General features: G+C 45.8%; 1 protein-coding gene and 1 long non-coding RNA gene across 2 annotated transcripts in view; one reads left to right on the forward strand and one right to left on the reverse strand.

The window, feature by feature from the left end:
• Grp170 (hypoxia up-regulated Grp170 co-chaperone protein) overlaps positions 1-22,345 on the reverse strand; it is a 534,702-nt gene that overhangs the window by 357,655 nt on the left and 154,702 nt on the right. The window lies entirely within an intron of this gene.
• Positions 1,881-5,044, forward strand: LOC146185399 (uncharacterized). The gene is made up of 2 exons (XR_014707794.1): positions 1,881-2,152; positions 4,933-5,044. It is a non-coding gene; the product is annotated as an uncharacterized LOC146185399 (long non-coding RNA).

Genomic DNA, 22,345 nt, shown 5'->3' on the forward strand with positions numbered 1-22,345 from the left:
GCGACTCTGCGAGTCGAGAAGACGACGACGGCGACTGCCGCACGAGTCAGCGTTCGTGCTCTTTGTCGTTGGTACTCATCTGTGTTTTTAGAAAAGTTCGGTTGCTCTCAGCGATTATTTCATCGAGTGCGCTCGTCGATGCCTCACTATGAAACGACTTCGTGAAAGTGTGAACTTCGGAATGAAACGGCGGATGGCTGGTCGTCGCGGTGGTGGTGTTCCAACGGATCCTTGGCGCCAAATTTCAGCCGCGCATGTAAGTGACGTTTTACATTTCGTTTTACGTGCTTTTCTCTGCTATTTAACTTGGCCTGAACATGTTTTGTTATTGCTTACGTCCGCGACGCTGCTTGTTTGTCTGTGAAACGGCCTCTGAGCACGACGTCTTGGATCCCAACCTGAGCATACCACTCCCTCAGTTCAGACTGGAGGAGCGGCGCATCCCAAAATTTTCAGATGGTCACGACCTTTTTGCGGGATGTTAATGGTGCATTTTAGTCGTCTACGACGCTCACAAGCATGTCCCGCGGTTGAAAGTATGCGTCGACGAGCGCTAATGCAGTCCCGGTGATACGCATTGACGTGTTTGCATGCCGCATTATTTTTGCTCGCTGCCTACAATCGATTTTGATCGTCTGTTGTTGCTGCTTTACGGGAACGTTGCCATAAATGCGGGAGAGCATGCAGGGTGATGGGTTAAGTTTACGGTTCTTTTAACCCGCAGTTTTGAGCTGACGGCGTCGAGACCAGAGGTGGGACCGAGCCGATTCGTGTACATGTATACTGTCGCAGTGACGCAATGTGCAGGAAAGACATTTCTCGCGCTTTTTTTTTTTTCGCTGCAGGCTCAAGTCCTTCGTCTCGTCTGCGCAAGAACGTAGACTGTCGTTTCTTCAAAGAATTTGAAACAGGTCTCTGCTATCCGTGCTGGTAAGTCCAAAGCATTGTTTCCGTACAGAAAGGGGCGTTTAAATTGACACGCGCGCTTTTGTGGCACATATTGCTGATCACTGACATCTGCCTCAATGTATACTGCTTGGGATTCTCGTCGGAGAATATTTATGTCGCGTGCCATGTGTGTGTCTCCTTGCGTGTTGCCATTTTCGCTCATGCCGTGCAATATGGCGCACGCCCAGACAGTGACTTATCCATTGAGTTTCATTGTGTTTGAGGGCGTGTGCGAGTAAATGGTGTTATTTAACTTGCTGATCACTTATGTTAAGAAGTGATAATAAATATTGGACTCGATCAAATCACTTAACAAGTGAAAAATCTGGGTTAGCTGGTGATCAGATGTCTTTAGCATTGAAGCAAACCATGTGTCACCCCTTCTCTGCTTTAAGACTGACTTTCTTATTGTAATCGGTACATAAAAAGACCAGCGCAAAAAAAAAATAATTACGGGGACAAAGGAACAAAAAATGACAGGACGGGCACTGAAATACGTTTTGTGTTCCTTTGTACCTGTTTTCTTTTTTTTCGCTGGTCTTTTAGGGTGTATGTATGAACCAACTGGCCCAAACAGCTATTTTGATTAAATGTGCTAATTTTCGTTAGCGAGCTAAGGAAAATTTTTATATCACTAATATTTTTCATTTGGGGATTTGCTATAGTTTCTACTCAGCTATTTTCATTCTGAACTTTTCAGCCTCCTGACCCATAGAAAGGAGGCTATGCCTGACCAATAACAACACATTCTTTTCCTTCTGTAGTTTCTGTTGTCAGACATTGTGTTATACTCATTACTACAATTCACTGGTACTGAGACATTCCCTCATTGAAGTTAATGCGTATTGTCATTGTGCTAGCAGTTTGTCATAAATCTGCTATTCTAGTTTACTTAAGCAGTTATTTCGGCTGTAAAGAGGTGGCAGATATTGTTACAGATATATCTAGGAACAGGAGTTGTAGCTTTTAAGCTCATTGTCAAAATATTTGAGTCATTGTTTTGGCATGTGTGGTGCCATTATTTTTTGTACTATAGTTATGTATGTACTAGTTACGAGTATCATGCTAATGTTATGAATGATACCTTTGCTGCAGCGTACCTGCCAGTAGGAGGAATACGGTGTAGAAGTGCTGTTACTCCTGCTTCTAAAGATCAACCTGCTTTCTTCAGCGCTGGACGACTACTTACGGCAAGATTTGTGTGGTATGTATTTTTCGACATAGCTGTGGCATTGTGGTCTGTTCATTGTTGCTTTATGTCTATCAAAGAGCATATTTTTCTATGCTGAGGAGGCCATTACATTGATTTTGGAACCATTCAGTGCTTCAATGCAAGTTAGCAAGGGAGGAATTTTTTCAGTATGTAATCGATCTGAACATGTTGACTTCTTTTTATTGAGTGAGCTGTTAATGTATGCCTCTTTTCTTTTTTTCTTCAAAACCTAATATTTAAATTGTTTGCACTTGGTTCTCAGCAGTAAGGTTATGTTCTCTGATGGGTGTAATTTTCAACAACTCACATGCTCTTATGTTGCTAGATATGTCCACAATAGAATGAAACTAAAAATGAAGTACTGCAGGTGATATGTAATGGACGGTATTTTAGCACTTTCAGCTTTATTGTTTCTTTTGCGTTCTTTATATTGTTTTGTGCCATTTGTACTCAGCATATTTTCCTTGTGTTCCACCACTACCATTTAACAAATATATATATATATATATATATATATATATATATATATATATATATATATATGCCCCCACCCCTTATGTCATGTCTATGGGCCTATAAAGGGAGAATGAATGAAATGAAATTTGCAGTACAATTAGAACTGGATTGTGCAGCACAGTGGACATGTCTGTGGTAGAGGATAATGGTTGAATGGCTAATCAACCAAAATTGACTTAACTTTTGCATTTTAACTTTAGGGCAGTATTATATACCAGAAATGAGGGTCCCCAATATTATAGGTGAGCCCAGTTCTTAAATTTTCTGAAAGAGCAATGTAGTTCAGAATATTGAACAAGGAAAGGCATATTTGAAAACTATTGTCTTGCTTTCCCACATTGCATGTAAAAAATGTTGCTGCAGTTGGTATTGTTGCCAGAATCATGTTAGCTTCTTCTGCATCATCAAAAACACAAAATATGTCTATATTATCTGAATAAGAAATGTCAGCAACACCCTTTTTTAGTTATGTAATGTGGAAAAACCAACTTACAAAGCTTTTAAAGGAATATTTTTGATGCTCATTATGTTAGACCACATAGATGATTAGGAGAGTTTTAGGCCTAGGCTCACTCATTAATAGCCTTCAATTTTGCAGTTTTCATATTGCCTCTTATAAACAAAAAGAATAGATAATTAAGTCTAATCCTGAAGCTGTACCAGGTACCCAAAGTCCACATTGCTGCACAACCCACCGGCAGAGACTGCACGGGTGTCTCTTCATAGTTTATGATTTGCAATCTGTAAAGGTAAAGAACATAATCTTCGAGAAATTTGTTGTAAACACTTTTTAATAATCATTCTTGTATAATATTGGTCAGCATTTACAATTTCATTAGTTAGGTATCTAAAGAGATAAGCAGTTGACAGTTCTGGCAAATTGCAGTTTATGAGAAGTTTTATTCCTGCTGCATGTGCTGCGAGCATTACATGAAGCAGCAATACATAGAATCTCAAGCTTTGTGGTTTGTTCAAGGAATTATAGGGGTATAGAAGTGTATTGTTTTTTGCCTCCTGAGCAAGATAATGTAGTTTTGAAGTGAAACGGCAGTCTCGAGAAGTTTTTGGCATCGGCATAAGCTGATGTGTGGTGTGAAACTAGCAATGAACTTATGTAAAAGTTGCATTTTATTGCCATGCTTTACACAATTCTGCATCTGTGACATCACTGCAGTAATGCACATGTGCAGAAGGTGCTTTGGATGTGCCTTGCTATCATTGCTCTTTTAGCATGAAATGTTCCATCTTTCAGAAGTGGTATCCCGCATTTTATAAGGCATAGCCTCTGTGGTATATTCATGCCTTTTTCCAGGAATGTAAACTGCACTAAAGGCAGAAACAATAGAATGGTCTTAGACATACCCCTGCAGGAACAAGCTTCATTCGTTATATTCATGAGAAATGACAACGAATGCAAGAACAAAAGAACCTCCCCCATCTCTCCCCCCATCCCTCCCCCCCCCAAAAAAAAAAAAAGAAGAGATTTGCAGTTGTCACTTGTGATGGATGATCAGATGACTAAAGACAGTGTAGTCTCAGGAAAACATTAACACTATAGGCAACATAAGATAATGTCATGAAGGACCAGAGACAGTGTTTTCTAGGAGGGTGAGACCATAGTGACTAGAAACAAGACCACTGGTATGGTCAGGTGTGAAAGCAAACTATAATGTTTGGGTGTTGGAGTGGAAACCAGCAAACAACAAAGGTGAAAGTGAAGGTGATAAAACAAAGCTTAACATAAAAAGCTAATGATAAAAAAAAGAACTGCACATATGAACGAGTATAGGGAGGGGTTTTTTAAATCACATCTTTTGCCTTTATTAGGCTAGCTTCTATTTTATCAATATGTTTTCATTCATATTTCTTTAAATGACCCTCTGGGTAGTCCAACATCAGTGATGCCTATGGCTTGACCCTGCTCCTAACAAGAATGTCTCATTGTATATTGTGTCTTATTGAGCATATTGTCAATTTTTTCTGAGATTGCAATGTGCTAGTTGTCTATGTGTGTGTTAGTGGCACGGGTAAAGCTCAGATTTGGAAAATTTTCATTGATCTATATATTGTGTGAGTTCACAATTCTCATTATATAAACACTTGGAAGCCTGTACTGGTGCACTATTTCCATCTGTCTTCCTTTTTACTTGCCCTTTGTGCAGTGTTATTTTTATATGTGAATTAATTACTCCATAAGCATGTTTTGTGAGACTTTCTTCGTGAGTAACCGATTACAAGTTCTCTTTTCTATGCAGGTCAAATACGTGGTACATCCCTGCCCTGACTGTGCGGAGAAGATTATCCAGTCCCTTGCTGCAACTTCGGTGTATAATGAGGTGAAATAAACACCATGGTATGTTATCTTAACCGATTGTTCTGTAAATTCTTTTTGTTCACTCTGCAACATAACTTACGGCTTGAACACAACATGACACAGCCTACCTCACCTGAAACATTGCTCACTGTCACACTCCAGACGACACAAAGATATTGCAATGTTTCAACATAATCTTTCCTTCCAGAAAATCTTGAAATGTATTGGTTAGCTTTATTCCTGCTTCCAGTGACCAAGTTTACGATGCAGATTGGTATAGTACTCTTGTGTGGATAGCATATATATACCACAAGATGATGCTTAGATACCCTATGTAATATGGCATTACTTTAAACTGCTTGGAGGGTAACGTTATCCTTCTCCTGGTGGTATAAGCTTGCACCATAAAGGTGCAAAAATTTGCGCTCTTTGTCGTAATATAAATGTATACTCTAAAATGGTAACTTTGCACCTGTACATACAGGATAAGTTTACGTTGTCAAGGTGCAAACTTGCACCTTTGATGCAAGGGTATGCTTATGCCATCGACAGACTAAAACATAGGCCTTTATGAAAGGTGCAACGTTATGCCTAGGTAGAATACAGTTACACTGCTTGTGAAGGTGCAAGTTTATGCTACCAGAAGCGTAATGTTACACTACTTGCAATGGTATAAATACTTAGTCTTCCAAGACACAGCGTAACCTTACCCCAAAAAGGCGTTAGCTCAGCGACAAGCAGTTTACCCCCCAAAAAGACTAAGATCACACCTTTTTTTTTTAGAGTGTAGTGATGACAGAATCGGCTGCAAAGAAATGCTCCGTGCGGAAGCGCTCTGTCACCATGGGGAAATTCATCCGGACACACCATGCAACAGGACGTAGCACCTGTATTACCAGAGCGAATTTCTTATGCGAAGGTATTAGAAGCCTCTCAGTTCGGAGGGAAACCCGCATCCCCCAGTAATTGGCGTAGTAGAAACAACTGCAACTACCAGAACCAGTTGAATCAGTTAAATGAAGTGAACTGAAATTTGTGAACGTATGAACCACTTATAAGTTACCTATACCACGGCTGACAGGTGAGGAACCGGAAAAAAATGAAACGCCCCTTACCTCGGACTTTTGTTGTACAGGTCATAAGAGATACATTTGAGATAAAGTACACGATATAAAATGAGTCTTCAGTTTTTTTGCATTAATCCCTATAGTATACTTTTATTAAGTCCGTTTTATTTTTTGATTTGGCTTAATTTTCCGGTAAATAAACCTCTTCCAATTGCTTTTAAGCACCGAATTTTTTTTTTTTCGCTTGATTGGATTGAGCCTGTCGTAACTTTGCTGCATGCAGGCTTTCTTCAGCTTTCGCTTTTGCTTTCAATTTGATCCTTCGAAGAAACCATATATGGGGCGAAGAGGTGATCGATAAAGACAACCTCGCGTAGATGGAAATGCGTTAGCTATATATGATCACATTCTCTCAAGATGCCCTCCGTGCCATCCAAATTAAGTAATCGTCAGCTGCAGTAAACAGGAAACGTTTTTGTCCGCAAAGTGACCAGATGATGGCGGCGACTCAGCACAACTACGCCGCTTGATGCACAACAAGTGAAAGCAAAATAGCCGCTCCTGAATTGACAGGCACCTTCAAGCGGACGCAAATGTCGGAAGGCATAACACGGCGAGATCATCCCTCCTTTCTTGAACAAGCCGATGGTTTCATCGACGCGGCACACGTTCATGAGTAATGACTTCTAGATATGCAAGAGTGGAATATATATCGAAGACAGCCCGAGAAACCGTCGCTGTCGAGTGTGGACGCTTTGTCGCAGCAATATGCGGTCGGCGGTTTGATTTCTTCGACGACCGCCGAGGGAACAACACTGAGGAGAGACTTTAAAAGTAAAAAGCAAGTTTTTTTTTTCTTTTTTCTTTTTTCCTCCGAGCCGCCGATTATGACGTCTCTCATCATTCAAAGACAATCTTGCCTCCGGAGCGGACACCACGTCGCAGCGTGATTCTACTGCCAGATATACTTCGACGACGTGACTAGAAATGATTATCGTGGCGCCACGCTTTCTTCCGGGATATTTCTCCCACTCGCAAACAATCGGTGTAGGCCGAAATATTACTCTCCGAGGGGCCGAGATGTCTACATACCTCACATGCGGAGGAGTGGTCGTGCTCGAGAACGTGGTGGAGGTGCAGGCGGCGTGAGGTTGGTCGCGCGCAGAAACATTAGATTAAAGATAAAGATTTGCCAAAAGTCAAGTGATGGCATTGGCCAACTTTCGCTGGTGGCACTGTCCTGGAACTAGGGCACCGATGGGTTTCCAGGGGATGCCCCATGCGCATTAGACGATTCTCTCGTCGTTTCATCCAAATATTGTTAGTGACACTGTGGATCGAAGATCGAAGCTTCAATAAATTGTTGCAAGTAGCGCATGTCCTGTCGTTTTTTTATCTGTGTGCCGTCGTTGTTGAGCTGGAAATATTAGTAGTTGGATCGAAAAATGGCGGCCATTTTCAGGAGAGGCAGCGTAAGCCTTTTTCCAGCCTACTCGCTCGAATGCACCGATGTCATGTTAAGCAGATCACTCTTTTTCTCGGTTATCAGAATAGAGTTTAGACTGCAGCCCAGGAATTGCAGTATTATCTCTCAGAATAAAGATGATACTGAATTTGTGTATACCACGCGGGCAATAGACCTTTAAGTTAGCAACTTCCATAGAGCTGCGATTTAAGGCGTGCTAAGAAAGCGTTTCTTAGTTTTATTCTATCGTGGTGGGCATTATCAAGAACGCAAATTCTTTTGTTCATTGTCCGCATGGCTTCCCCAGAAAGCACACTGTATTAATTCAGATTCACTGAGAAAGTAATTGGAGGCTTAACAGTTCGGCCTTGTCGAGCATGCGATCTTCGAGCATCCACACAGCCACCACATACAAGCGGGCTCTCACCACGCCAGAGTGAACAGCAGCCAAGGCCGGAGCAAGGCCTATTATTCGGCTGGGCTAAGATAGGACGCACCGCTGACTGCCCATTGTCTTCTCACGTTGCGGACACCGCGATTCGCCTTGACGGCCGAGAAGGTGATTAGAGCGTCATACGAAATACTTCGTCCACCGTACAGGAGGTGACCGGGAGACTCTCCGCGGAAGGAAACAACACGGAAGAACGCGTAATATTAGCTGAGAGCAGGGTTTATACTGCTTCCATTAGAGAAATATGTGTATGCTTGAAATCCGATGTGAGCAAAAACATCGGTAAATTTATGCTATAATTTAATGCACCCTAAATGAACCTGCATGCTTCCTCTTTTCGGTCTCTTAACCATTAAAATGATAAGGTACATTCGCGCTCACGTTTCCTCCATATACGCGAAAGGAAACGAATACAGCTAGTTGACGTTCTAACGAAGGTTTGCAAGCTGAAGAAACATCGCCGATAATCAATGTTCTGTTCATGATGACATTGAACAGTGCTGCATTTTCGTTGACCACGCACTCAACAGCGGCACCCCGGCTTCCCCATGAGATGGTGAGAGAATATCGAATGGGAGATCGAAAAGAGTGAGGACAATACCAGAAACTGAAGCTTTAGCATTACATGTTTATTACCGGTTACGTAAAGGCACTAATCGAAAGCTATCGTTCTCATCCTTGGTTGGCAGTCTACCCGCATGGGGTGTCCACCAACCACGGAACATCGTGGAGTGCATACAAGACGCCAAAACACACACACACACACACACACACACACACACACACACACACACACACACACACACACACACACACACACACACACACACACACACACACACACACACACACACACACACACACACACACACACACACACACACACACACACACACACAAAGTATATATATCGCACGCTTTGGACAGGTGAACTGCTCTGCTTGCGTATGATGGTGAGTAGGTGGAATGGGGGGGGGGGGGGTATTATATGCTTCCAAAAGCTGCTAGTGATTCAAAAGCAATTAAGATAATGATCAGTAACCAGGCAGACGTCTTCCTCGGGAAAGCTGTACGAAAAGTGTAGTGAAAACATTTTTACAAAAATATCTTAACTTAAAGTACAGTCGAGTTAAACTATGGAAACAGTGCACAGCGCTGCTCGTTCAAGAAAGAGGGCAGTTCTCGTGAAGGAGGTAACAAAATGCATTCCAATCGTAGGCGCGTGTGGTCCCGACCGACGCGAGAACAATTTTTCTTTCGCAACAGCATTTTAACAACCTACATGCCTATTTTCTATTTCTTATGCCGCAGTAAATAATCCCAGTCCTAATCTCCGACCGTGCTCTCTCCACTGACAATGGTGGAGAGTATACTAAAAGGCTGGGTGGGGTCACCTAGTGTTTTCTATGACAAAATGAAAACATTGAAAAGAAATCAAATTGCCTTGCTAATTACTGATTCCAAAAGGAAATGACATTACATTACAATTACTTCAAAAAGTAATGAAATTACTCTCAAATTACTCTCGTTTTTGTTCATAAAAAAAAAACTAAAAAAAACAGAACGAAACTGAAACGTCCTGATGCCCTGGGCACACATTATTTTGTCCTTCCAAATTCAACCCAAACAACTATTCCCTCTCTCTTATTTCCCATAACACGCGCCAAAAAAAAAGATAAAAAAAACAGTAACGACAAAACAACGAAAACCGCAGCATAGTCGAACGCTCGTTACTCTTATTGCTCTCAAGACAGAAATGAGCAGCGAATTCAGTCCATTTGCTGCCGAGAGCTCTCTCCCACCTTAGAATCCCCTGAAGCAGGTTATTGATTGCTTCCATAGTCCCAGGAATCGACCTCGCCAGCTTCTGCCAGGTAATGTTCGCACGCCATTGGTGTTTCTACCTGTTCTCTCGCCCGTTCGCCCCATAAGGACGAGTGCAACAAAGCCCCACTCTGCCCTTAGCCGACGCAAATATAGTGCCGAAGCGTTCCTGTCTAGATTTGAACTCCGTCCTACGCCATCTGCCCCTTCGGTGACCCCTCGGCGGTTCTATACTATACTACTAATTTCTGTTCTACTTATTTCGTTCCCACCTTACTGATCATTTACGCTGACCCTAGGCTGCTGCGCTCCGCTCTGGCTTTCGAGGAGGCGCCTGACCATTCGGGCGTCCTTTGTTTTGCCTGCACAAAGAGCGAAGATGCATTTTAGGAAAAGGTATTTCGAAACGAATTAATCGATTTCGCTATGAAATCACTACCCTAAAGTAACTACTTAATTAATAAATTACCAGACCAGGAAAATTATTAATTGCCAGGAAAAGTAACAAAATTTAAGTAATTTCATTACAGCAGTTCAATTACTGCCACATGTATCTGCGGGAGCATATACAAGAACACTACAGTGTCAACAACCGCGTACAAACTCCGGGGGCGAAACTGCTCTTAATGGGGGCAGTCTGCGCACCGGCCAAAGGGCGAGGCTCACGCCATGGAGCTCGCGAGAGAGAACGCACCTTCGGAAGAGAGAGGAGGAAAAACTGAACCCCGGTTATTGCTTGTGTAACATCAAGCAAGGTCTACTGAAGTTGGACATCATGACGAACTGAAGAAGGAGCCGTTGGATGCAGTCGAGCAGAAAGAAAGAAAGAAAGAAAGAAAGAAAGAAAGAAAGAAAGAAAGAAAGAAAGAAAGAAAGAAAGAAAGAAAGAAAGAAAGAAAGAACAAGTATAGTGCCTAGAATATACTATATTCTAGGCACTGTAGTACAAGTTTACAGTGACCTTCAGAACTCGCATTCGGACACCGCAGTTAAAAAAAGAAAAAGCCGAAGTCTACTTACTATAGCGGTTTTCACAACATTGACCAATTGTAATTCCAGCGCGGACATAACGCCTAACAGTAATTGTAACGCATCACATGACGTGCACTAACTTCCCATTTAAACTAAAATTGACTTCTTATCTCTGATTTGCGCGTCGGTTAAGCAAGGTCAAGATGGACTATGCGACCGACGCAAATCGAAATTCAGCCACCTTTGTTACAAGTGCGATTATGAGCGTTCAGCCGGCGGGATAAAGACCGGCCAGGGTCGACGTAGTTGCTAAGCTTTAATCGGAAACATGGTAAAATACGTAACATGCTTGAAGTTATGAAAATTTTTGTGTAAAATACATCGCAGGAACGTCACGGGTAAGAGGAGATAACAGGGAGATCGGCAAAAAGAATCTGCGCTCCTTCATTCTCCGAATTTACAACGATAAGGGTCGTATCTAGGTCAGATTGAAATCGCAGATAGGTCAGACTTCGGAACGACAGAAGTTTAACCCAGCGCACGTGCTCTTGAAAGCATGCTTCTCGCGCCATCTGCCCCACACAAGTCGCCGATTGCAGCAACCCTATATTTTTACAATGAGTGCAAGAAAAAAAAAAAGAAACGGTCAGGGAGAAGGGAATCATATCGCGCCCTTATATCGTTACGAGAGCCCGGTTCCAGAAGAGCGAAAGGTCGACGCTTCGACGGATGGACCTGTCTTCGTCAAGGCGAGGACGGCTGCAGCTTCGCGAAGCGCAGACTCGGATGGGCGCCTCCATCTTCCTCCCCCGCCGTTTGTCTCGTTTGATTTCCCCGTCTGGATAATCGCAGGGAATGCTCCGGTGGGCCGTGGCGAGCAACGTCGTAAACGTCATTCTCGAACTGCGCGAGCGGGCCACGGGCGAGATGGACGACCAGCCAGACACCACGGGCCGCAGAGAAGCAGCGCGTGGCGCACCGCAGGCGTGGCGACGTGGGGGGCCCAGCCGCGTCTTGCGACACCGAGGAGACCGCGTGCGCACCGCGTGAGTTTGTCCCGGCCGCCACCACGTCCGTCGTCCTACTCACCGGCTGTCCCTGCGTCACTCACTTTCCCTTTTCGCTTCCTTTAATGCATTTCCTACGCTTTTCCGTCCCGCACTTCGACAGGCGAGGCGTCTCACCTCTAGACAGGTCACTTTCTTGGTTTTTTAGTAAGAATGAAGAGTCAAGACGGGGAGTGGCCACACACGCACAGCCCTGAATTGTACGGCGAAACGAAAAAAAATAAAATACTGTACTTAAGAGATGGATTGACAGCTGCACTTGTATAGAGCAGCCTCATCGTCGAAAATGTATAAACCCGTCTTTATTGCGCAGTCAGCAGATGGCTCCATTTGAAACTTGCACAGCCCGATTCGCAATCGAGGCTTTGCAGTTTAACGACGCGTCTCGCACTTGGTTTCCAGCACCCACAACTATACCTTCGCCGAAACAACTTTATGCCGACCTTCTTTGTCTCACCGTAGTGACTATGTTGCGAGTACCTTCTTTCACTTCCTCTTTCCTCCTTCCTCAGTGCTGAGTACAGGCCAGGCTCACGTCACCGCCTGACCTCTTCACCTTTCCAAATTTATTATATTTCTTCACCCCTCTCCCCTCCCCGTTACCTTTCTTGCTCTCTCTTTATCCTGCTTTAAGCAGTGAAGTGCTTATCCCGCTAATCTCAACATGGGCGAGAAAAATCTGCCACACCCCTCCCATTTTCCTTACAATAAACGGTTGTCATTATCACCATGCTTAACATTTCTTTATCCTTACGTAAAACGCTCCCTGCAGTTAAGTGTTGCAATATGGAGCCAGCCACACCGAGAATGAAGATATGGATGCATTCAATACAGCGAAGCGCTTCGGCACTGGAAAAAGCGTTCCGGCAGCCTGCTCAACGAGGTTGCTAAGTGCTCCGGCAAGCTTTGCATTTAACTAAACAAACGTGGCCGCGGCACAAATCTGCGCTGATACATGAATGACATTTCGCTGAATGGCAATTTTTAAATGTCCTCAAGCTTAAGGTCATTTTTAAGAACATTTATTCTTTTCCCCCATTTTATATTCGTGTCTCACGCTGCTGGCCGCACACTGAAAACCTTGGTCGATTTTGCAACCATTACAGATAATGCCTCTGGGTTGAAAAAATCAGCATGAATGGGATAGAAAATGGGGATTCGGGACATTTCAACATGAATTTAATAAAGAAGGGCAGTTGGTACGTGGAAGGCGACGTTAGAGATCAAGGGCCCTTCGTGTTGCCTGGCTCATTCGGGCTCGAAGGTCCTATAGCTCGGAACGATGGAATCGGACTCCGTTACGAAGGAAATTACACAGTGCATTTAGTTTACATTTTTACAGTGAAGACTAAGAGCATCTAGGAGTGCCACGGCCCACGGTAACACTGAATTTCGCATTATTTATATTGGCTGAGGAGTACAGTTCTGTGAACGGTGTCCAACCAGGTGGGCTGCTGTGGACACTGGGAGCACCGGCCACGACCAGCGCTGTTGTGCCGATTTCAACACCTCGGCAAGTCTTCTTTTCTGAGCCCAGACGGGAACGGAAGTTCAAGCCATTTCCCAGGAGGTGAAAGATATGCCCCTTCCCCCCAAGCAAGGTGTTGGAAACAGAGCATTGCCCAGGCAGCAGTCACCTTTCAGTTAACAGTATACCAGCTAGAGCTTCTAGCAGCAACGAGATCCGGATCGTCCGGCGAACATAAGGCATGCAGACTAATCAATTTGATGCCGCCGACCAAACTGCCTATTGGAAACTTATCCGCCTCCGCCTTGTTGCGGAGCCCACCATGGGATTATCCCCGAGGATGAGTTAGCCGATTACAGAGCACGCAGTGCGAAGTGACAACTAGTGTCCATTAGTCAGCAGTTCGGAACAGTCGAAAACCACATAGAAAACCAATGCTTTTTTTTTTTTTTTAACAGTGTATTCTATATAGCATTATTGTTCCCCATTTGACCGGAGTAGCCGCTCTAGCTGGCGTGTTCTAAGCGTGTGGCTGGGTGGGATTACCGGGAACCTCAGTCACAGTATGACCTGCATATATCCCGTTCCGTCCTTCCGGTCCGATCCAACAATCGCAGTGGCATGCCGTGCCCCTTCACGCTCCCCCACCCGTCGTCTCCTGCTTTTTCTTCGTCTTCCCTCCACTCTCCTCTTAGAGATGCACAGTACTTTCCTCTCTCTTCTTAGCCCTCTGCCGAGGTTTTGGGCGAACGGACGAAGAGGATTTTTTTTTTTTTTTTTAAGCAAGATAACGAGAACGCACCTTAAAAGTGTTCCAAGGCGGCCAAAAGTCAGGTCAGGTGACACGCTTAGAAGACATGCAGCTACCATGTGAGCGCGGCTGGTTTAAGTAAGAATTATTAGGGGTCATTAGTCCTCACCTCTGAGGATACGGCGACACGGGGTCTTATAACAGGATCCGCTTAAAGGGCTTACGGCGGGCACAGGTTAGCCGGACCCCGAACGTATGCGGCGCGAGTGCGGTGAAGGCTGCAAGCAAACTTGGACTATGTGGTCGCACCCAGCTACTTCCGCGCATCGTGCACTGCAGTGCCTGAAGCCGTTGCCCTTAGGATTCGCTAACCAGCCTCGGCACCGTGGTGTGCGCAAGGCATGTGCGCCGCAGTCTGCAGCTTCGTGGGCTCGTTGCTATATCAGCAAGCCGGACGTCCATTAGTCACATCGACCGCAGACTTTTTGATCAATAAATCCTATAGCTTCTTCTCTCCGAAAGGTACGTGTCTACCATTTATGATCTCCCACCTGAGAATCATTAGGGGCCAACCAGACATTGACCATTTGTCATCTCATATGCCAAACAAGCGACGGCATCGGCACATTTGCACAGCATTCCTCACTCGCAGGAGTGCGCATGAGGCACCGGCAAAGGTTGCCGTTAAATTAGTTCCTGGAGACCATCGCAGTTGTCTGGCGCGTAGTAGCGAGAGGAGCTATATTCCATCAAAGAAAAGTATAAAAGCATATAGCAACGAGCTAAACACAAAAACAAAATCTAGGACAAAATGGGCGCGTTAAAAAAAAAAGTAATGGCAGAGCTGAAATGTTCCCTGAAACGCTCCAATGATGAGCGTCTGTTGGCGCGGAAATCGAAATTTGTCACGGAGCACATGACAGTGAAAATAACAGCAAACTGCGCAGCTTCCTTTTCCCTTGTGTAGGCATACACTTGCAATACAATCTGCCGCTGCAGTCAAAACAGTACTGGCCCGCCATCACAAGAGAGCGCATTTACACAATATATACAGGGGAAAGAGTACACATTGGTCGCTGCGCAACTCACAATTTCAAGGGAGGATAACCCGTGATGTGCACTTTATTACTTATTATTGACCACGTCGCCTTCACCTGAAATCGTGGTTAGAATTACCGTATTCTCGTGCTCGAAACCAACCGTGCTCTTATAAGCCGCGCCTCTAAATTACACCGTCGCGATGACGGAAATAACAAATTCCGTGTGTTAATTATCCCCGAACATATACACCGACGTAGTTGTGCAAACCTTGACTTTTCTCTGACGACGTGTTCATTTTGAAATGTTTCATCTAATTAATGCTCAACCTATCACAGCGCTCAAGTGGTGTAGTGGATTTTGTGATCGATGCGATAGGTTAGATGTTTTAGAAGTAGATGAGCGATCACTCGTCGGAATCTTTTCAAGCCGAGAGCCTGTCTAGGCTCATCGGCAACGGAAATGTTCGCAGAAAGTGTTCGTAGGAAATGTGCGCAAGAATTGTACGAACTCATACTAAAGAAAAGAATCTGTCTCCACCAGGAATCGACCTGTTAAGTGGATTTCGCCGTTTTGCACTCTAGACAGACTTAAGCGCAGTCATGTAATTTCTAAGCTTCGTCCTGTATGCTCACTTAAACGCAGAGACTAATTCCACCGGACATCGTGATGAGAAAATTAAGGAAATGTACCGACAAGAGCACTACTATTGGGCTTGGTGACTGTGTCGCTAAAGGCTATAGTCTTTAATAACATCACAGTGACACAGTCACCAAGCCCAACAGTGGTGCTCTTGTCGGTACATTTCCTTAAGTTTCTCAGCACGATGTCCGGAGGAATTAGTCTCTGCATTTAAGTGACGATACAGTTGGCAAAACAATGCGCTGACAAGGATGGGAACGGCGAACGCTCTAAGCCCCATCGCGCGCTGCAGTGAAGGAGATCTGTCCCGATAATCCGCGTGGAAGCCGCACAGTTGATTTTCCCTGTGGATCTTATAGAGGAAAATATGTTGATGATGATGGGTTGTAGGATGCTTGACGTCGTGTAGGTTCCATGTTGTTCAATCACATTACTCGAGGACACTTCCGGAAATGTTAACTATTTATTAACAATTAATAAATTCAAACAGAAAGATTCAAGCAAGAAGAAAACATATTTACAATTGATTGACTCGTAGTTTTACCTGACGAAACCAGCCCTTGGTTCCACCAAAACAACTTCTTTTAAACCCTATGTCCCCGCCCTCGGTGGGAACGGCAACCAACAGGGAAAATTTACAAACAGTCACCCAATAAATCATTAGGGAAAGTGAAACATTACCAATCACGAATTGGGGAAAGTAAAACACTGCCAATGAAGGACAGGGGAAAGAAGGCAATACATCTCAAATAACACTGTACAAGCGTATACACTTTCCACTATCGAAATAGAGGATTCTGCCCTTCTCCCAGAAACTTGGCAATCACTCGCTTCCCCACGGGTGCATCTTTTCCCAGCCTCAGAGTTAATCCGTAAACGCCGTTTCGCGGAAAGGCAACGTCCGAGGCCCATCTACTGAGACGTCGTCGCTCGCAAACAGACATGTACATCTGTACACGGACGAACATGAGGGGTCATTCTGTACGCCCGCTGCCACCCTCTCATTGAGAGCGCTTTCCGAAGCAGGGCTGCAGATACAGGACAATACCGACGCGACACGGGTTAAAATGCCCGTCGCCGCTCTCACGGATCAGCTTATCCGGGAAGAAAGGGGTTCTGCGCGTCGTCTACGCTACAAGAGGTTGACCCCTTGACCCCTTCCGCTCTCAAGCTACGCGGACGCTTCTCGGTAAAGACTCTGACTCTGCCCCCTTCTCCGCTACTTATTTCGAGGACAAGAAAAACGCCGAATAGTTCTTTTTCTTTTTCCGGAAGCACAGGCGCGGCAAACAAGCCCAACAAGTCGGAACCGCACATTCACCGTTATACCACATCGTTTATTTTTTTTTTTTCCAGGACTAATACACACAAAACTAGTGTGTAGTGCCACCGGTATACATATACTATACTTGTCAAGGAATTTGATTAAGAAACAAAATTTACGTGCCCAAAGCTGCCTGCCCACACTAAAGTGGCCGTTCAAAGTGCGTCACAATGCTCGTGCCTTGATTGAACACGTGTATCCAATGAATAACAGAGCGAATGCACGGAGCCCAACCGAAGTGTGGAGAGGCATCACCTGAAAGCGATCATAGACTGCATACTGCCACAAAAAAGGTCCTTGGTCGCAGGCGGCACAAGACCATGACCTTAGCGGATGATACGAGTCTTTCCTTACGGTTTGCCTATTGTAGCTTGAATTAATGTACAAACTGCATTTACCCTGACTTGGCGCGGGGAGGGGAGGGGGGAGGGGGCCGAGGGCTTGTTGGCAGCTAACGTTACCAGCTTTTCTATCAATGCTGATCCATTAACTATAACGTGAGCTAATTGATATAGAGCTAGATGTCTGGTACTTACTACTAAGGCTGGCCAAAACAAATCATAGGCGCGTCTCCGGTTTTTTTTACGCAGATATCTGTGTTACACAAGCGCCGCCTGCGGCTCAGTGGTTAGGGAACTCGACAGCTGATAACGGCGACGCGACCGCTTTTACACGGAGGCGAGATGGAAGGCGCCCGTGTGCTGTTGTGCTGTGTGTGCTGTGTTAGTGCACGTTAAAAAAACCCAGGTGGTCGAAATATCCGCAGCCCTTAACTAAAGCGTGGCCCATAGCCTGGGTCCTTTCGGGAAGTTAAAACCTACAAACCGAACAAACAAGAGCGTCCCAAATATACCACGGATTTAAAGGAAGCTTCGGCCACTAATCTTTAAAAATAGGCATTTTGAGGATACGAAGACTGCTTCTGCTACAGAATTGTACTAGTGTTGGCGGGCATGAGAAAATGGTGTTATAACGGTAAATAATAAGCTAGCTTACTCATCATGATGATCATCACCATCTTGAATACACAAACTGCAGGGCGAAGGCCTCTGCCATGTCCCTAAAATTAACCCGGCCGTGCGCCAGCTGCTGTCTTACTAATGTAGGATAATTAACTTTCAGCTAATACGGTTAGACGTCTAGTTGCAATTAAAAACTTGTAACCGACCATTATTAATATTATAGCTCTATATATCAGTTTTTTATATTTTCGAAAACGCGATTAGCCTAATTAAGCGCTGCGTCTCAACGCATTTTGGCTAAAACTATCGCCAAAATGAGCACGCTTTCGTAAATCCCGCCGTCTAAGCACTGCCCACGGAAGCGTCAATCATGGCTCAACAATCCCGGCGTAGTGCTCGCCGCTGCATGCTGGTTCTTCTAAAGCGCAGGTTCTTCTAAAGCGGGCGTCTTTCAGCGCCAGGTGGCCAAAACGTGTTGAGCCACTGCACCGAGGGAAATCGCATTTCTGAAATTTTGAAAACTTATATGTCTATGATTAATAAAGGTCGATCACAAGTTCTTAATTGGAACTAGACGTATAATTGTAACAATTAAAGCGTTAATTATCAGAAATAAGGTAACCAGCTCACTAGTTAACGTCATTACACTGCTTTCGGATGTCCGCCAACACTGGTACACTTAAGCAGCAGAAGCCGTCTCTGCAACTCTAAAAGTCTATTTTTAATGGGAGGAATTCCTCGAAACAACTGATCAGAAAATCACTTTCTAGGCGGTGGCCGCAAGCGAATATGCCACCAATGCAGATTATCCTCCGGACATGACAGTTCTAGACTTTACAATGCGCCTCGTAGTCAAGCTGCGTTACGCGAAAAATATAGATATTAAGGTGACGACCGCTAGAGCAAAGAAACCAAAGCTTCCGCGTGCACAGTATATTGACCACCTTGGCACCTCAACTTTTATACGCGTCGTACACGAACGCGCGTTCTCGTTATCAAGCGTGCGCGAGATTACACGTTCTTTCAGTGGTCAGCTTTCCAGTTGCGGGTTACTCAGCATTTTTATTACGTCATTCTGCGCGCATAGCAATGAGCATAGAAGGGAAGCTGTGAGAATGCTCCCGGAACCGCGACTGTGGGACCGTCCAAGTGCGTCCGTGGAATGAGAGCGCGGGCTTACGGTATTTCGGCATACGCAAGGTCGCCCAGTACAGTGTGCGCATATAGTAGACCCTGTCTCAGCCAGCAGTTATGACACATTCTCCCTGGCTCCTTGAGCCTCTGTCACCGTTCAGAACGAGCGTCTTCCTCGTACGTCGCAGCGAATGTATGCGCTCAAAGCTATGTGGGCGCGCCAAAGCGATCCATATACGTGCGCGCGCCGCGCCACCGCGGGAATACAGGGGCAAAAAACAGCCTGCTTGCAAAGCACGTTCAAGCCCGCGCTGGTGCCGTCTTCATTTCTATTTTGCCGGGGCTGGGCAATGTTACAAAGGGGCCGGTGGCAGAATCCAGCAGATCCCAGTCATAATTGTTAGGCAAGCAGGGTAGAACGGTGTTCTCACAATTATACTGACTCTGGGCTGCGTACAATCGTGACATGAGTGTATCGCGACACGCAGTGATAATAAACACGAGTTTATGCGCGCTCTTCATAAAGTTCGGACGTGTGTGGTTTCCTCGAAGTAGTCTCAACCTCGAGCGAGCCCAGCAAGACCGACAGTACACTGCGCGGTTTCAGTATGCGCCGTCACGGATCGCGGGAGAACCGCCGAGAGTGGTGGTCCCAAGAAGCCAAAGGCGGCCGACGCTGCCTACGTCATTAGCATAAACTGCGCGTGCAATCGTGATACCGTTTTTTCTATCTTTATTTTCTCGACGAACCGCGTCTCATAAGGTCTAGAGAGCGCATGGGGGGGTGTCGAGGAGAGAGATAAAATACCGTGCATCCAAGCCACTCAGGAAGACTCGCCAAGATGCGCACTTTGGCCCGAACCGGACCCAGGAACATTCTTCCGCGCACCACCACCACCGCCAACGATTTCGGCAGCTGAATTAACGCCCCGCCAGCACCGCTCCTCCCGAGTTCTTTCCACCTTCAGCTGAAGGCAAGGCAGGCAGAGTCCTTCGGAGGCCGTTCAAGGTCGTCGCCGTAGAGCGGTCTTCGGTGGTCGGCTTCGAGTTAAAGTATATACTCACAAAAGAATCAGTAGCGACACGCTAGAGCTACGGCCCTACCCTTCCCACAATCCCCTCCTCTCGCAGCAGCTACAAGGTATATGCAGCGTCTAAAAAAACGGTGCTATAGCCATAGGAGAGAGAGAGGCGAGCGTACCGGAAAAGAGTTCACTTTCTTTGTTTCTACGCCCGTGCGCAGAACGGGGCGTGAAATCGAGTGCCCAATGCAAGTCATAAAGAAAATTGGCCCGGGCGGTGGTGGAACTCGGCTCGAGGCCCGGGCAGGCAAAAGGAGCAACGCCGCTTTGGAGATTGTTGTGTGCAGTGCAGGGCAAGAGATTCACGAAGTACGAGGGCTTTGGCCAGGCTAGGCTCGTGAGTGCAGGGTCCGCTTGTAACCTCCACTCGTTCTGCGATCCTCTGGTTCCTCCACGCCTGCTGCTTTGACGAAACTCGATGGAGGTTTCAGTTTACCTAAAATGACCTCGCCTTTTAAGTGACGCTATTCCTTTTACCGTTTCCGTCATTTCACCTCCATACATTTCTCTGTCTCTCTTTCTTTCTTATGAGTATTTTTTCTCGAGATCACAATGTTCTAAAGTAGTACTCCCCCTTTTTTTTTTCTTCATAAAGTAAGGCAATGCAGCTGGAAGAAGTTGCCCGCTAGCTAGCCACTGCGCACATTCTGTCTGTACGTCATCGAGAGAAGATTGGCTTGCGGATGTCGAAGTGGCACCGTTAAAGGAGTCGCTCGAATAGCGAATCTACAGAAGTTGCTGAAAAAAATATTTAAAATAATGACAATAATAGATTGGGGACAGCAGAAGTATCAGCAGCAGCTGCTCCAATAGCAACTGTTTCCTGACAAAGGAGCACGAACTTGCCCGAATTCGGGCCTTCGCTACAGGTTGCACATCTCGGCGCGAGCAAAGTTATCCTCCGGCGTTGAGGCGGTGCTGCGCGCAACCTCGGTCGAGCGGGCAAGCGTTTTCTTCGGTGCGCTCGGCCCCTTCTTGCTCCTTCGACGGATAATTACGGCAGGGGATGAGACGGCTCTATAGCCTCAGCGCTTCTTCGCTCCTTGCGTCTCCGGAGGAGCAGTGGAGGGCCCCCGGTGCAGCACATGCCTTGGCTCGCTACGCCGAGGCGAAAGGGTGTGCGCGCTGAGACCGCCGCAGCCTGAGCCGCCGCCCGTCGCCCACTCGGTCGACGCCGAGCAACAGATGGTCCGGGCACCAAGGGGATCAACATCCTGGATCGGTCGCGCACACACACTCCATCCACTCGGGCAATGTACGCATATGCGTACTGCAACCGCGAGCCTCGTTGTTCTGGGTTCCCAGCAAGCAGCATATGTGGATGCCTGCTATACGACCATATGTGGAGAAGGAATATGGAGAACGTGAGTGCGGACAGGTGCGAACAGGAGGGCACTGTATTCCGTCAGCATACTGAGCGCTAAGGCTGCGCGAGTTGGCCGCTGACGTGTGAGCGGCGTACGCAATTAATGGCGCAGTTAATCTGCCAGTGCACGTACCCATCAGCAACGCTATCTATAACTGGTGCTCTTGACATAGAATAACTATACGCACGCCCTGGCATTGACCTGCCCGTGAGGTGCACCGTCTAACCGCCGCCTTCGATGGTGACTCATGTAAGTGTTCTCTAAGAATCGTGTTTTCGAGGTAGGCAGTTGGATGCACAGTGCTTTGTTGCTGCTGCAGTTTTCCGAAGCGTCCTAAGCGATATAAAAGCTAGTTAGTGCGTGTAGTGGCAGGCAGACCGCGAGATAAAGCCTTCCAAAGAATTCAAAGAGGTAAACGCTACTACGCAAGGAATGAATAAGTAGTTGAAGTTGAAAGTTTATTTTTGAATCAAAAAACAACGTACAAGAATATACAACGAAGTGCCTCTGTCAAAAGCAAAGACCACCGAATGGTATCCTGTGAAGACGTGCAGTGGGGCTCCCGTCGATGTCGTAACATTTGAATAGGAGGGAATGAGAATTTCTCCAATGAGCCACCCAGCATGCCCCAAAAACAAACCCCTTGGCCTCTACACTTTCTGCAAAAGCTGTACGTATCAAGTGGCCTTATTATGCAGCTCACCGTCGTCTATACGGCATGAAATTCCGGCTGTGATGCT

Source organism: Amblyomma maculatum, chromosome 6 (genome assembly GCF_055883805.1).
Source record: "Amblyomma maculatum isolate TAMU_Amacu chromosome 6, ASM5588380v1, whole genome shotgun sequence".
In the NCBI taxonomy this organism is placed as follows: Eukaryota; Metazoa; Arthropoda; class Arachnida; order Ixodida; family Ixodidae; genus Amblyomma; species Amblyomma maculatum.